General features: G+C 37.9%; 1 pseudogene; it reads left to right on the plus strand.

Moving 5' to 3' along the window:
* The first annotated feature begins 5,302 nt into the window (after positions 1-5,302).
* LOC149119954 (U6 spliceosomal RNA) lies at positions 5,303-5,370 on the plus strand (annotated as a pseudogene).
* The last annotated feature ends 10,516 nt before the right edge of the window (positions 5,371-15,886 follow it).

Raw genomic sequence — 15,886 nt, forward strand, 5'->3', positions numbered from 1 at the left:
GAAAATCCTTTGGCCAGAAGGCAAACCTCATAAATCATCAGAGAATTCACACAGGTGAGAAACCTTATGAATGCAATTACTATGGAAAATCCTTTGGCCAGAAGGCAAACCTCATAAATCATCAGAGAATTCACAGAGGGGAGAAACCTTATGAATGCAATCATTGTGGAAAAGCTTTTGCTGAGAAATCAAAGCTCACAAAGCATCAGACAATTTGTACTGGGGGAAACCTTATGATTGCAATGACTGTGGAAAAACCTTTGCTGAGAAGTCAAACCTCAGAAAGTATCAGAGCCTTCACACCATGGAGAAAGCTTATAAATGAAATGACTGTGGAAAAGCCTTTGGTCCCATCCTTGCATACCAAGGATAAATCCCACTTGGTCTGGGTGGATGATCTTTCTGATGCATTGTTGGATTCAATTGGCCAGAATTCTGTTGCAGATCTTTGCATGTATGTTCATCAGGGAAATTGGTCTATAATTACTTTCTTTGTTGCACTTTTTTCAAGTTTAGGAATGAAGGTGATGTTGGCTTCATAGAAAGAATTTGGGAGAATCGCCTCTCTCTCAATTGTTTTGAATAACTTGAGAAGAATTGCAGTTAGTGCTTTAAATGTCTGTTAGAATTCAGCAGTGAAGCCTTCCAGTTTTGGGGTTTTCTTGGTAGTGATGGTCTTTATTACTGGTATCATTTCCATCTGGTTATGTGTGTGTTTAGGTTTTCTATATCTTTGTTGCTCAATTTAGGTAGGTTTTATGGATGGAAGGATGGTGGAAAGCCTCTTTGCTGTACTTCATAACTCATAAGATATCAGAGTATCCACACAGGGAATTTTCTACTTGACCTTTTTGTGCAAGTTATATCTCATGAAATATTAGAGAATTCACCAAGGGGAGAAATGCATGAATATAATACATGTGAATAGCCTTTGTGGTGCAAATCAGACCTCATCAAACATAAAAGAATTCTCATGGGGAGCAATTTTATGAATGTAATGACTCAGAGCCTTTTACCATAATTCAGCCCTCATTGTACATCATCAAATTCATATAGGGAAAAACTCCTTTGAAAGTAAAATCCCTTTAATTAGAAGCCATACCTCATAAGACAACAGGGAATTCACGTGGGAGAGAAACCTTATGGGTGTAATGAGTGTTGGAAAGCTCTGCCCAAATCTCTCCTTATATCAGAATGCACAACATATATATCTAATGAATGAAATAAATGTGAGAAAGTCATTTCACATAGGTAATGCCTCATAATCCATCATGGAATTTGAACAAGGGAGAGACCTTAACAATATAATGAATGTGGAAGAGCTTTTCTCCAAAATTCATGTAAGTATTGTGACAAAACCTTTTGCTGGAAATCACATCCTATCCAACAGAGACTCATGTAAAGGAGAAAGCTTATAAATATTATTAGAGTCAGAAGTCAATGGTACATCAGAGAATTGACACAGGTGGTTTCTTAGGCGTATACTGATTGTGCAAAAACATTTTCTTTATTTCAGGCTTGTATAGACACAGAATTCACAAAAGGTGATAGTCTTTGCATGCTGTAAATACAATAAAACCTTTAGCCAGAAATTAGACATCAACAGACTTCAGAGAATTCATAAGGAACAAAAGTCTATGCAATGAATTTGGAAAATGTATTTCTGTTATAAATCAGTCTTCAATTCCCATGAATAGACTCACAAATGAGAAAACATGCATGCATAGAAAAGTTTTGTACCATAAATTATCTCTAGATGGTAAACTAATATATCACACAAAAGAAAAATCATGAGTGTAATGGAATTGGGAAACCCTTTGCTATAAGGCCGATTTCCAGAAAGCTTAGCAAGATTACAGAAAAGTCTCTGAAAATGTAACATGTCTGAAAGATTTGTTGGCATCACAAACTGGAGGATAGCTCAAGTGCATGTGTTTTTGTGCCTGGCATCCAAATTGATATCTCTTTTTCTTTGATGAATTCCTTGTTTATTTATTTAGCAGATTTAGAGACAAAGGATTCCTGTCCATTGATTTACTACTATATGCCCACAATTGCCATGGTAAAGTATATGGCAAAAACTGAGTGCTGGGGGCTGTGAATCTGATTCATCACTGATAACATTGAAGACATTGGTTCCTGGTTCTTATGCTGCTATGCATGGAAATGTTTCTCTAATTTCATTTTCAAATAGTTCATTGTTAATATAAAGAAATGCTTCTAATTTTTAAAATTTCATTGAAATAATTTGTGATTAATGTGTCCTAGTCATGCATTATTACAGGGTGTAGTGCAATATTTGCACACATTTATGCAGTAAAAAGTGATCAAGCTAAGCAACTACAGTTTTATTAAGTTTTTAAAGAGTTATTTATTTGAAAGACAGAGTTACAGAGAGAAGTAGCAGCAGAGAGAGAGAGAGGTCTTCCTCTGCCGGTTCACTCCCCAGATGGCCACAATGGCCGGAGCTCTGCCAATCTGATTCCAGGAACCAGGAGCTTCTTCCAGATCTCCCACTTGGGTGCAGGGACCCAAGGACTTGGGCCATCTTCTACTGCTTTCCCAGGCCATAGCAGAGAGTTGGATCAGAAGAGGAGCAGCCAGGACTAGAACTGGTACCCACAGGGGATGCTGGTGCTTCAGGCCAGGGTGTTAGCCCACTGTGCCACAATGCTGGCCCCCAAGCAACTACAGTTTCTAATTCTTCTCCATGATTTGAGACTACCAGCTCCTCTCCTTCAGTTCTTTACACAGAACCTAATATGGTTGAATGTAGTCATCTCATTATATTATGGAACACCAGAAGTTCTTTCTGCCTCTTTGATTTTTGATACCTATTATCCAATCCCCCTCTATCCCTAGCTGCTTCCCTTCTCAGCCTCTAGTAATCACAGTTCTGTGTTCAGATCCATTATTTTCTTTCACTTCCACATGCGACAAGGACCAGGTGACATTTGTGTTCCTGCTTCTGGCTTATTTCAATTAATTTAATAATATTTTGTTCTTTTTTTGTATCTAAAAGAGGTTGCCCTGTCCATTGTTTTTCATTGATGGACAGCTAGATTGGTTTCACATCCTGGCTGCAGTGAACTGTGTTATAGTGGCTGTGTTATGGGAAAATTGCTGTATCTTTGATATGCTCTCCTCCTTTCCTTCTAATAAAATTTCCTTATTCTATATAGCCAAGAGCAAGATAACTCTCACATGGTAGGTCAATTTTTATCTTAGTTTAATTTTTGTTATTTATTTGAAAGAGTTACAATAGAGGTAGAGACACAGAGAGGTCCTCCATTAGCTGGTTCGCTCTACAGATGACTACAAAGGCCAGAGTTATGCCATTCTGAAACCTGGAGACAGGAGCTTCCTCTGGGTCTCCCTCATGGGTGCATGGGCCCAAGGACTTGGGCCATCTTCTACTGCTATCCCAGGAGATAGCAGAGAGCTGTATTGGAAGAAGAGCAGCTGGAACTAGAACTGGCACCCAAATGGGATGCTGGCCCTTCAGGCCAGGGCTTTAACTCACTGCACAACAGCGCCAGCCCCAATTTTTATTCTTTTTAAGGAATGACCATACTGTTCTGCATAACATCTGTACTAACTTGTGTTTTCACCTACCATATATGGTGGTTTTCTTTTCCCATGTGCTCTCTAGCATTTGTTATTTTTTATCAGTTTGGCATAAAAATGATATAGTATTGTTCATGTTTTTGTGTATTTTGAAATCAGTTAATTTGTTTATTAAATCTTTATTATTTGAAAGGTGGATTTAGAGAGAGAGGGAAAGACATAGATAGCTTTCATCTGCTGGCTCACACCCCAGAGAGTTTCAACAGTTGAGCCTGGGGCATGCTGGAGTCAGGAGCTTCATCCAAGTCTCCCACATGAGTGGCAAGGACCTGAGTCCTTCGTCCATCTTCTGCTGGTTTCCCAGGTGTTTAGCAGTGAGCTAAATTGGAAGTGGAGATTCCTAAACTCAAAGTGGAACTCAGATGTTATGCTGGCCTCACAGATTGCAGCTTTCCCCACTTGGCCACAATGCCAGCCCCTCTATCAATTTAATTCCTCAAAAATAGCTCAGTAATGTTGGCATCTATCTCATTTTGTTTTTTCTCTGTTATTATTCAACTTATTGATGTCTTATTTTTGTTCACATTATTCCTCTCAATTGCTCTACCTGAGGTGAGTAGGGCTGCTGTGTTGCTTAAATGAAGTGTATGCTTTAGATTACTCATTTAATGAGTGCATGTCATTCACATAGCACTTCACTGAAGTTCTACTATGTCCCAAATCCTCTTCTAGGCACAGAATTTAGACCACTTTTCTCTTAGGCCCAGATCTTGCCTTTAACATACTACTTGGAATTTAGTAGCTCATGAAATCTGCAGACTGCATAAATGAATGAATATTTTGAGGGCTGTGCTTTTGTGGAGGAACTTCATAGGAGACCGAAGGAATAAAATAAATCAAAAGTATCCACAGTATATAGAATGTATACTATTTTACAAGTCACAGAGAAGAAGAAGAAGAAGAAGGAAAGTAGTAAGACTAGAAAGTTTGTGGCAAGACTAACAGGCGCTGGTCAAGAACTTAATAAGCACATTAGGAAAGCAGTAAGGTTTCTTTTTTTTTTTTTGAGGAAAAGTTTTTATTTCTAGTGATGAAATTGGCTACAGAACATTATGAAAGTTTAAAAATACAAAGAGAATTGTCTATAATTAATAGATTCAAAATTTGACAATCAGTGAATATCATTATTAGTCATTACCAACAACAGTTATTGATTTGAAAGGCAGAGTGACAGGAAGAGGGAACCACTGCTTCACTCCCCAGACACTTGCAATAGCCAAAGCTTGACCAAGCCAAAACCAGGAACTGGGAATTCATTCTGGATGTCCCATTTGGGTGCAGGGACCCAAGCACTTCTGCCATCCTCCGTCTCCTCCCAGGGTGCACACTAGCAGAAACTTGCCTCAAAGCAGAGAAGCTACCACTCAAGCCAGGCATTTGTATATGGGATGTGGGTGTGTGGTGGTGATAGCAAGCCCTCATGGATAAAAAAAAAAAAAAAAAAAAAAAAAAACAAAAAAAAAAAAAAAACACAAAGTTATTTCTATGCCAAGGAAATTACTCTGTAGTCTTTCTCTTATAAACTACGTATTGCTGAACCTAGATAATTTTTCCTTTATTTAACAATGACATGAAAATGTCAGTTGAGTTGGCTTTCCTGAAGACCTTGTTTCTTGAATATTAGTGGCTAGCTGAGATAAATTCTTTTCATCTCTTTCTCGCTTCGGCAGCACATGTGCTCGCTTCGGCAGCACATATACTAAAATTGGAATGATACAGAGAAGATTAGCATGCCCCTGCGCAGTAAGGTTTCTTTACCTCCCTGTAGGCTCTGCTCTCCAGAGGTGAACAGGGTCCTCTAAACCCACTTGCTGCACACACAAACACCTGAGTGTTGTATTCTCCCACAGGTGTTGGAGACTGATATGGTGTTCTGATTTATATTTACATAATGGCTAGTGACATCGGGCATATTCACATGTTTTGACCATGTACATTTCTTCTGAGAAATGTCTATTCAGATCCTTGCCTGTTTCTTCACTGTATTTTTTGGAGTTTTTCCAATTCATGTAAATGTTCTGGAAATCTGTAAACATTCAGAGTTTTAATTTTTCCTGCCATCTGTTCATTGTATCTACACTCTGATGTTTACTTTGTTGTGAAGAAGTATCTTAGTTGGATATACTCAAATGTCTCTGTTTTTATTTTTGTGACTATTGCTATTGGAATCTTACCCAAAAGCTATTGTGTGTTGACAATATTTAGAGTTTCCCTATGTGTACTTGGGTTTGGGTCTTATGATTACATTTTAATTCACTGTGAGTTCACTTTCACATAGTGTAAGAGATGTTGGAGTCTCTTTTCAGGCTTCTACATATGGATAATCAAGTTCCTCTGCACCACTTGTGAAAGAGATTCTTCTTTCTCCAGTTCATTTTAGTTCCTTTGTTAAATATGAGTTGCTGGTAGAAATTTGGGTTTATTTCTATGCTACCAAGTCTTTTCCATTGAACTATGTGTCTGTTATTATATCAGTGCTAACACTTCTTCTTTTTTTTTTGCAGTATATTTATTTGAAAGGCAGAGTTACAGAGAGGTAGAGGCAGAGAGAGAGAGAGGTCTTCCATCCACTGGTTTACTCCCCAAATGGTCACAATGGCCGGAGCTCTGTTGATCTGAATCCAAGTGTCAGGAGCTTCTTCCAGGTCTCTATGCAGGTGCAGGGGCCCAAAGACTTTGGCCATTTTCTACTTTTTTCTCAGGCTATACCAGAGAGGGGTATAAGAAGTGGAGCAGCTGGGAAACATACTGGCACCCATATGAGATGCCGGCACTGCAGACGGTGACTTTACCTGCTTTGTCATAGTGCTGACCCCTGTAATATGTCTTAAAATATGGTGTGATGTCTCCAGCTTTTTTTTGCTTTATAATATTACTTTAGATGTTAAGCATCTCTCATGTTTCTATGTGAATTTTAGCATCATTTTTTCTAGCTCTGAGAACATCGTTGGTATGTTGATTGGGATTACATTGAATTTGCAAATTGCTTTTGGTAGTATGGATATTTTGGTATTATTCTTCCCATTCACAAACATAAGTTTTCTGTGAGACTGTCAAAAAGCCTTGACAAAAATTGGACTTTATTACACAAAAATTCATCACTTTTTGGGATCATTTAAATCCATAATTTTGCACTAATATTTGATAAATAATTAAAGACTTTGAGCATTTTAGTAGGAGAAATTAAAATATTTATCAATTTATTCAAATATTGTTTAGATGTGATATTCAAATATTGTTTAGAGCCATTGTCTATATTCCCTCTAAATTACGATCTTTTTGCTTTTTGCCTGTTAAACTTGTCCCTTGATTCAAGAACCCTTTTTAATGTAATGTAAACTGAAAATGTCATTTCATAAGCTAAAAAAAATGACAAAGAAGGAAAAAGAAGGGAGGGAGGTTGAGTATATAATTATGTTCTCCGAATTTTTTCTATAAAACATATTGAATCATTTAAAAGCTAATTAAAATTAAACTCAAAATTGGACCATTATGACCAATACTTAAAACAAGTGATTAAAAACTGTAGATGTCTTCAATTTTGATTATCATTCTTCTTTAGAATATCTGAAAGAAATCCGGCTTCTCACTTTAAAATATACCAGTGTGTTAGAATTCAGTATTAAATGACTTTGTTTAAAAGTTTTATTTAATCTATTGCTTTAAGTAGTAATACTATGGCCATTGTAAAACAAAATCCTTATCATTTTTCATAAAACAGAAAGGGCCTTTAAAACATCATCACTAAAAATATTAAGAGACCTAAAATATAACATTCTTAAAACCCAAGTGATACCATTCAAAATTTTCAAATATGCAGGGATAGTTCATGTCAAGTAACTAAATAATTGTTAAGTGTATATATGGAATAGCTTCTATAAATTCTTTTGGCAAGGGCTGGCACTGTGGCATAGTGGGTGAGGCTGCCACCTGCAGTGCTGGTATTCCATAGGGGCATCAGTTCAAGACCTGGCTGCTCCACTTCCTATCCAGCTCTCTGCTATGGCCTGGGAAACACTATAAAATGGTGCAAGTCCTTGGGCCCCTGCACCTGCATAGGAGACCAGGAAGAGGCTCCTGGCTCCTGCCTTCCAGTCAGCACAGCTCCAGCCATGGAGGCCAACTGTGGAGTGAACCAGTGAATGGAAGACCACTCTCTCTGCCTCTCCTTCTCTGTCTGTGTAATTCTGACTTTCAAATAATATAAATAAATCTTTAAAAATTCTTTTGGCAAATAGATGAAGCTATTTGTTATACATTTCAAATAAATAGCAAACATACTAGAAAAATATATTGAATAAAATTTAAGCAACTCATAGCTATACACAGAAATTTCTCACCATAACAACATAGCAACCACTAAATTTCCAAATTCAATTTTCCACAACTTAGAATCTTTAACTCCAGAAGGAGTACAAAATTGACAGAACAGTGGCCTATGTATCAGGATACCTAATGCTAATACAGAATTATCCCTGCCACAACTTACCTATGTGACCTTGAACAATTCACTTTACTTCTCTGGGCTTGGCATTTAGCATCCTCATGTGATAAAGGAGGCTTGGATAAGATCAGTTGTACTCTATCTTGAGACTTCAATGATCTCTCAGTTTCCAAACAGGCACCTTAAGGGAAAGTAAACCTTTAGATCAAAGCTTACATTTTTAAATATAAATATATTTTAAACTGTTTCTACAACTAGTACAAAACAACACATTCAAATGTGTACCATGCCACTTTTCAATATTTGGGAATAATTAATGCATCATTTTAGAGCATTGTCTTGAGGCCAGTGCTGTGGTGTAGCTAGTAAAGCCACTGCATGCAGTGGGGGCATCCCATATGGAGGCCGGTTCAAGTCCAGGCTGCTCCACTTTCCATTCAGCTGTCTGCTATAGCCTGGGAGAGCAGTAGGAAGTTGGCCCAAGTCCTTGGGCCCCTGAATCTGCATGGGAGACCCTGAAGAGGTCCTGGCTCCTGGTTTCAGATTGGCATATCTCTGACCTTTTAGGCCATCTGGGGAGTGAACCAGCAGATGGAGGACCTCTCTCTCTCTCTCTCTCTTCCTCTTGTTCACTATCTGTGTGACTCTGACTTCCAAATAAATAAATAAATAAATCTTTTAAAAAATCAAAAGAATATTGTCTGGCACACAGTGAACCACTAAGTACAAGATATTATTAGGAATATTAGATTGAAATATTGAAATAAACTAGGCAATAAGCCTTAAGATGCAAATTAATACCAAGAAATATAATCTCAAATTTCTGTGTTCAACAAGGTAGTCTCTTTTCACGACTAACTTTATACTAAATAAGATATTTTGATATTTTGTTAAGAGTAAATTTATCGGGGGCCAGCGCCGTGGCTCACTTGGTTAATTCTCCACCTGTGGTGCTGGTATCCCTTATGGGCAAAGTGTTCTAGTCCTGGTTGCTCCTCTTTCAGTCCAGCTTTCTGCTATGGCCCGGGAAGGCAGTAGAGGATGGCCCAAGTGCTTGGGCCCTGCACCCGGATGGGAGACCAGGAGAAAGCACCTGACTCCTGGCTTTGGATGGACACAGCTCCAACTGTGGCAGCCATCTGGGGACTGAACCAATGGAAGGAAGACCTTTCTGATTTCTCACTGTATATAACTCTACCTGTCAAATAAAAAAAATTATTAGTTTTTCATAAAAACTGCAGTATTGAAAAAGTTCTAAAATCCCTCTAATTCTAAATGTCTGTGACTGCTAACTCATTAGCACATATTGCATTCTTTACATCTGGGTAATCATGACAATTCACTTTTAAATGATTAACAGATCTGCTGTTATATATAAATACATGCTTTTCCGAAAATCATACAATAAGCAGGCTACATACTTTACTTCAAGTAGAACTGCCATATCCAGTCCTACAATTGTAAATAAGACAGTTTCAATTGTTCAGCATTATCAATTATAAATTCCAATCGTGTAGCAATACTCATAAGAATTTAGGGGGCCGATGCTGTGGAGTAGCAAGTAGAGCTGTGGCTTGCAGTGCTGACATTCCAATTGGGTGCCAGTTCAAGTCCTGGCTACTCAAATTACTATCCATCTTTTTAGGCAAGTAAGACTTACTATCCAGCAGTAGAGGATGGCCCAGGCCCTTGGGCTCCTGCACCTGCATAGGAGACCCAAAAGAAGCTGCTGGCTCCTGGCTTTGGATTGGCAGAGCTCCAGCCATTGTGGCCAAATGGGGAGTGAACCAGCGGTTGGAAGACTGCTCTCTCTCTCTCTCTCTCCTTCTCTGTGTAACTCTGATTTTCAAGTAAAATAAATGAATCTTTTTTTAAAAAGGATGAAATAAAAAGGAAGATGAAGATTACAAAATTGTTTAATTTTTTTAATAAATATAAATTTCCAAAGTACAGCTTTTGGATTACAGTGGCTTCCCCTCCCCCAAAACATCCCTCCCACCCATAATCCTCCTATTTCCTGCTTCCTCTCCCATCCCAGAAGATTACAAAATTGTATGAAGGACATTTGTACAGTAAACAAATATACTGATTTCCAATGCAATATTTGAATACTTGAAGCAGGAAGGCTAAGTACTTCTTTGCCAAAATAACATGTTTTCTCCAGTGTAAAACCCATTTGCCATCCCAATACACAAAGGGATTTGGGGCAAGAAGGAAAAAAGAAGTCCACACATGCAGAAATTTTAAGCAAAACAAAATAGAGAATGTATTTAGTTTCATGTAAATCACATGAGAATTAATAGTATTCTACCAATTTGCAACAAATATTTTTAACTTTAATGAATGAATGAACTTTCAGTTACATAGCAGGAAACTTCTACCCTCTCCCATAAAACTGAAAGAGAAACTTTTTAAAAGTAAAAACTGATGAAAGAATTCTGCAATACATGTTAATGTTAAGTAGCCCAGCAGAGTTTATTTAGAAATACAAACACACACACAGAAAATAAATACATTAAAATCTTACTGAATAGTCCAGTAATAGTTCAGGATCCAATATGTGTGCAAAAGATTCTGGATTTCCCAGTCACTTTGTATAGGAAATGATGTGCTTTGCTATGTAGCATGTAACTTTAGATTCCTGAACACCTCCACTTTGCTTCTTACCCTGAGTCCCAGCAAATACAGGAACACAGCTGTTGAGTCATTCATTTTCTGGATTTGGGAATATCAAAGAATTAATGAGTATAGAAAGTTGTACAGCAAAGACCAAGAATATCCAAGGGAGGTCAGGAAAATCAATTGAACAAGTCAAAATACTATGAATGTATACTGAATGCTCTGTTTTTAATATGTCTTACTTACCTAAAAAGACATGAGGGCTATTGCTCTCTCTCTTAATACAACTAAGGAGAAGATATCACCAATGCTCAAGAAAAATGAATACACAGCAGAGCTAATACAAAATCCCCAAATTCCAAAATAGAAAAACTGGATATGCACTCCTTACACACACCCTGAAGTGGCAATGAAGTAGAACAAATCTAAAATTAGAAAAAAATCTTTTTTTAAAGATTTATTTATTTATTTTAAAGTCAGAGTTGCACAGAGAGAGGCAGAGAAGAGAGAGGGGTCTTCCATCCACTGGTTCTCTCCCCAGTTGGCTGCAATGGCCAGAGTTGTGCCAATCCAAAGCCAGGAGCAAGGAGCTTCTTCCAGGTCTCCCACATGGGTGCAGGGGCCCAGGACTTGGGCCATCTTCTACTGCTTTCCCAGGCTATAGCAGAGATCTGGATCCATATGAGCTGCCAGCACTGCAAGTGGTGGCTCTACCCACTATGCCACACCACTGGCCCCGAAAATTCTTGTCAAATTAAGAACATTTAACCTTTGTTTTAGAGTGCATTATTAAAATATCTAAACTGGGGGAATACATAATTTCTTTCTTTAGAAATCAGAAGAGAAAAAGAACACTTCAAGCCTACTGTGACACCACACAGAAGGAATGGAGAATCATGATCTCAATTAGCCTAGGGACAGAATAAAAGGGAGGGAAATAGGAACAACAGAATTAAGATGAATAAGCTTTGACAGCTGAGGGAATCTGAATGTAAAGAAAAGGCATGCAGTTAACTGAAACAATAGAGATAATTCTGAGAGGAAAAAACATTGTTAAGTCATATTAATGGGGCCAGAGCTGTGACTTAGTAAAGTAAAAAAAAAAATCTAAAATTTGTTTTTAAATTATATAATTAAAAAAGATTAAAAAAAGATGTTCAATCTTAAGTCTCTACAGCATAAGATATACATCAATTTTCCCAGGTTCTATTTGCATTTATTAACAAAGTTTCATGGGTATAATCACTAAAGTGGCTCCAATAAGTCTTTTTATAAAAATTATTTTTTATTTTGACAGGCAGAGTGGACAGTGAGAGAGACAGAGAGAAAGGTCTTCCTTTTTCTGTTGGTTTACCCCCTAGTGACCGCTGCCGCCAGTGTGCTGCGGCTGGCACATGGCGCTGATCCAAAGCCAGGAGCCAAGTGCTTCCTGCTGGTCTCCCATGCAGGTACGGGGCCCAAGCACTTTGGCCATCCTCCATTGCACTCCTGGGCCATAGCAGAGAGCTGGACTGGAAGTGGAGCAACTGGGACAGAATCTGGCTCTCCCAGCAGGACTAGAACTTGGTGTGCCTGCACCGCAGGTGGAGGATTAGCTTATTGAGCCATGGAGCCTGCCTCCAATAAGTCTTAACCTGGGATGCAACTAAATTTAACAAGGATACTCAATAGGAATTTTAGAAGAATTCCAAAATATGTATCAGAATAAAAATAAATACTTTACTTGGTACATCTCATTTTAACTATACTATTGTCTAAATTTCCAAATGTCAGATGTACTAAAAAAATCCCCAAAGCAGCAGAGTTGGTCCGACATGATGAGGAATAAAATAAAGAAAATGAGAATTCGCAGATCCCAGATTAAAATAACCAAGAAGGCCCAATAAAAGAAAACTCAATGTCTTCATACACTAACATTTATTACCTCAGATTTATTTAACAAAAAGGTGATTATTCCAGCTACATCCCATTAGGTAGCCCAATTTTACCTGCTAAATCCATTTAAAAAAAGCACCTCATGATATATTACTAAAATCATATTGCTATATGCCATCCACCATGTCCACTGTACCTTATACCTAATGTTAACAGATCTGATGAAAATCAGTAGATAAATGATGTGTCTTAACCACGTGTGGGAAATGTCTTTTGTTCAACGTTTTTCCAAAAACCCCTCAGTCTCAGTTTGCCTTCACCTTGAAAAGACACTTCTGAGGTTTACTAATCAGTCCAGCTTCTTCGGGCCTCCCTCCAATGAAAGGGGCTAAAATCCATCAAAATAAACTCTAGGCACTGTCCTTGTGCTCCCAGTGACTTTTTCACTCTAGGGGCTCACAAACCTTCTAAATTCTTTAGATCACCTGTGATGTCCATTAGTTCTCAAAGACTATGATGCAAGTAATTTCCCCTCTTGGAACCTTGTTATTAACTGTGCTGTATGAGAAATGAAGTCTCCTACACACCTTGTGCTTATGATTCTCCAAACCATGTTGCCTGCTAGGACTTTGGCCATGAATATAGGACAGCAATACCTGAACATGATTACTGAGATCTCCTTAATAAAGGATAGACTGGGGCCAGCACTGTGGTGCAGTGGTGTAATCCTTTACCTGCAATGCTGGCACCCCATATGAGCACCAGTTCTAGTCCCCATTTCTCCTTTTCCCAGCCAGCTCTCTGCAATAGCCTGGGAAAGCAGTAGAAGCTGTTCCAAGTGCTTTGGTCCCTGCCAAAATATGGGAGACCTGGAAGCTCCTAGCTCAGATTGGCCCAGCTGCAGACATTGCAGTCATTAGGGGAGTAAATGAGCATATGGAAGACCTTTCTGTGTCTCTTCTTCTCACTCTCTGTAAGTAAACCTGTCAACTACATAAATAAATTCCTTATATATATATTTACATTTATTTATATATTTATGTATATAAATATATTCATATATAAAATATATTATAATTTATCATACAATATATTATATAATATATAATTATAAACAGATAATATTATATAATTTATTATATGTATTTTTTATATATATATATATATATATTATTGAGATGACTTCAATAGCCAGAGTGTGGCCAGGTTGAAACCAGGAGCTTTTCCTCTGATGTGTGTCCCAGGAACCCAGGTACTTGGAGCATCTTTCACTGCTTTTTCAATCCATTGGTAAGGAGCTGGATCAGAAATAATTATTTATATATAAATAACAAATTCATATATAATAATTATATACAATTATATATTTATAATAATTATATGCAATTCTATATTATGTATAGAAATATATAGTATAATATATAATATATATTATAATATATAAATATATATATGATGGACCAAAATATGGTATTCTCCATTTGGCAGAAGGGACAGGCTCCAATATCTACTGTCTATGACAGTATGTCAGCATAATGCAGGAGGTAACCCCTCTACCAAATAAGAAAAGCTATTTCAGTTCAGCTGGACATCATTCTGCTGACTGTTGACCTTATTACTGTTAGTCTGGATGCTTTCATTGGTTGCAATCCAGAGACCCAATTTTCCCATAGATATAAACACCAGCAAACATGAAAATTTGGTAAGAAAAGCTTAAACTGAGAGTTATGATTAATAACTATTTTTTTTTTAATTTTTATTTAATGCATATAAATTTCCAAAGTACGACTTATGGATTACAATGGCTTCCCCCCCATACCGTCCCTCCCACCCACAACCCTCCCCTTTCCCACTCCCTCTCCCCTTCCATTTACATCAAGATTCATTTTTGATTATCTTAATATACAGAAGATCAGCTTAGTATACATCAAGTATGGATTTCAACAGTTTGCTCCCACACAGAAACATAAAGTGAAAAATAATAGATGATTTTTTTTTTAAAATGATGATGAAATCAGAGCAGACCTATTGTCATGTTTAATCCCAGTGAGAGTCAAGTTGGGAATTGATAATTTCTTTTTTTTTTTTTTAACAGAGGATCAGTTTAGTATGCATTAAGTAAGGATTTCAACAGTTTGCACCCCCATAGAAACACAAAGTGAAATATATTGTTTGAGTACTCGTTATAGCATTAAATCTCAATGTACAGCACATTAAGGATAGAGATCCTACATGAGGAGTAAGTGCACAGTGACTCCTGTTGTTGACTTTACCAATTGACACTCCTGTCTATGGCATCAGTAATCTCCCTATGCTCCAGTCATGAGTTTCCAAGGCTATGGAAGCCCTCTGAGTTCTCCGACTCTTATCTTGTTTAGACAAGGTCGTAGATAACCTACGGTTCGACCCAGCCATCCCACTCCTTGGAATTTACCCAAAGGAATTTAAATTGGCAAACAAAAAAGAGGTCTGCACCCTAATGTTTATTGCAGCACAATTCACAATAGCTAAGACCTGGAACCAACCTAAATGCCCATCAACGATAGACTGGATAAAGAAATTATGGGATATGTACTCTTTAGAATACTATACCGCAGTAAGAAACAACGAAATCCAGTCATTTGCAACAAAATGGAGGAATCTGGAACACATCATGCTGAGTGAAATAAGCCAGTCCCAAAGGGACAAATACCATATGTTCTCCCTGATCAGTGACGACTGACTGAACACCAAGAGGGAAACCTGTTGGAGTGAGGTGGACACTATGGGAAATGGTGGCTTGATCAGCATAGCCCTGACTGTTAATGAACAACTTAATACATTATCCCTCTTAGTAGTTTTTTTTATCTGTTCTACTTAATATGACTGGTTTAGATCTGTAATTGATGCACAGTTATTCTTAAGTGTTGAAAATTAACTGAAATGTGATCCCTGTTGAACATGGTGGTGGGAATGGGAGAGGGAAGAGATGTATAATTTGGGACATGCTCAGGCTGACTTGCCCCAAGTGGTGGAGTTGGAAGCATACCAGGGGATTCCAATTCAATCCCATTGAGGTGGCATGTACCAATGCCATCTCACTGTTCCAGGTGATCAGTTTCAGTTCACAGTTGGTCATGGTGGAGGGACTGGGAGTCAAAGGGAGCACATAGACAAGTCTAGTACCTGCTAACGCTAACCGATGGAGTAAATAAAGGGGAGAGTGATCCAACATGGGAAGTGAGATACTCAGCAGACTCATAGAATGGCAGATGTCCTAAATAGCACTCTGGCCTCAGAATCAGCCCTAAAGGCATTCGGAGCTGGCTGAAAAGCTCATGA

This window comes from Oryctolagus cuniculus, chromosome 21 (genome assembly GCF_051225735.1).
Source record: "Oryctolagus cuniculus isolate XC-2025 breed Fujian yellow rabbit chromosome 21, ASM5122573v1, whole genome shotgun sequence".
In the NCBI taxonomy this organism is placed as follows: Eukaryota; Metazoa; Chordata; class Mammalia; order Lagomorpha; family Leporidae; genus Oryctolagus; species Oryctolagus cuniculus.